The sequence below is a fragment of the Belonocnema kinseyi genome, chromosome 1 (genome assembly GCF_010883055.1).
Source record: "Belonocnema kinseyi isolate 2016_QV_RU_SX_M_011 chromosome 1, B_treatae_v1, whole genome shotgun sequence".
In the NCBI taxonomy this organism is placed as follows: domain Eukaryota; kingdom Metazoa; phylum Arthropoda; class Insecta; order Hymenoptera; family Cynipidae; genus Belonocnema; species Belonocnema kinseyi.
In genome coordinates this window covers 82,741,091-82,742,945 of record NC_046657.1, presented here as the reverse complement: position 1 = coordinate 82,742,945, position 1,855 = coordinate 82,741,091, and the positions used below count along the sequence as shown (strand labels likewise).

The following is a 1,855-nucleotide window of genomic DNA, read 5'->3' as shown; positions in this document are numbered from 1 at the left end:
TCATTACGGTTTTTCATGTGCCGCTGTCACTTCAATCACTTAAAATACAAAAATAAAAGCAAAATTAAGTAAATGAGAAACTGAAGGCTAGTTATCTCTAATTTCTTACTTTGCGTTTCTTGTTTCCTTAGTTTTGTCTTTATTCATCCTTTTTCCTTAAATTATCTAACTAGTCAACGCATCTAAGAAAGAAGCATGCACATATAAAGCGACCAATGCATGCTTGCTTCTGTAGCTCTCCTGACCATCGCAGATGGCGCTGAATTTCGCCATTTATTTCCCATGTAGTTGACCAAAGCCTGACCGGTTGTCTGCGACGATTGTAGACCAGGCTTAACAGAGGAGCAGAGACGGCGAGAAGCATACTTAGCTGGCGTAGAGGCCACCGAGATCAACAAGGCAGTTTTTCCAGGGCGAGGCTCTGCCATTGCACTACGGTCGAGATGACCTTGCGAATATCCCTAAAGTTGTTCGTACAAGAAATTACATATGCAGTATGCTGGAAACGGCTCACGCACGAGCTGTCCGTGCACACACACACAGAGCGCCAACCAATCGCGTGCGATCTGTTGCACTACTGCGATGGGAGCTGGCTATGTACCGTTCTTCTAATGACTCGGCACTCGAGAAGCAAAAGTTTTCGATGTTGCCAATATTGGTGTGTTTACGGATAACGTAATTTATATAAATAGATATATGATTAAATACTATAATAAACCAAATTGGCAACGTCGAAAACTTCTGCTTCTCGAGCGGCGGTCTGAGAGGTGAACGGTAGGTAGCCAGCACGCACCGCAGCAGCGCAACAGCATACTACATACGTATTTTCTTGTGCGAACACCTTAATGTGAATATCTCGGACGTATAACTTTTGTTATTCGGGACTGCGTACGCGCTGTCCCGGATTAAAAGATATCAATGGGAATATCAAAATTTCCGCCTAGCAGGATATTCCGGCGGGTTATCCCTGGAATAACCTGGGTCATAAATGGGGTCAAATCGAATATCCTATTGCTATGAGGGGTACATAACACTGTTCCATATTTGATACATAACAGTTCTAGAACTGTTATAGAATTGTCGTATATATTTTACAACGCAGCGTACCAAATTTCCAGAATTGTTCTAGAAATATTATAGATCCTTTCTCGCAGCGTTCTAGATCTATTACAGATTTGTTATAAAAAATTTGTAATTGAGTTCTAGAAATGTTACAGATCAGTTGTAACAGCGTTCTAGATGTGTTACAGAATTTGTACATAACACTGTTATCCGAGTTCTAGAATTGTTCTAGAAATGTTAGAGATCATATGGCACAGCGTTCTAGAACAGTTACAGAATTGTTCTAGCTTATGGGGGATGACATAGTTACTCGCATATTCGTAACCTGTTACTAACCTGTTCTAGAAAAGGTTCTTTTATGTTCTAGAACAGTTACAGATCTGTTCTGTAACAATGTTTACTGGGGTCTGGACTAAGGGGAAATTCAGCCGCAAATAATCATTTGCCACATGTCTCGTTTCCACCGCCATGAACCTCTACTTAGCTGTAAGACTGAGACGGAATTTTTCCGTGCTAAGTGAGGCTTTGTAGTGGGGGAATCGAGACATCTTGCAACTGAGTATTTGGGACAAAATTTCTAATCGCTGAAGGCCCCTGCTATAGGAGACTCTTTGACAGTCGCGTAACTACTACCAGGCTGGCCAGGTAGGTTATCTGGGGCCCCGTAACATCAGGGGCCCCTAAAAGTTTGGTTCGGTATAGCCTATATTGTCATATTTTTCGAATAAAGGGTCCGCTACAGAAAAAATATCTGGGGCCCCGATATCGTAGTTACTCCACTGCTCTTTGAAAT

The 1,855-nt window shown here is 41.9% G+C and overlaps 1 pseudogene; it reads left to right on the top strand.

Moving 5' to 3' along the window:
* The first annotated feature begins 362 nt into the window (after nt 1-362).
* LOC117181726 lies at nt 363-487 on the top strand (annotated as a pseudogene).
* Nucleotides 488-1,855: the final 1,368 nt, after the last annotated feature.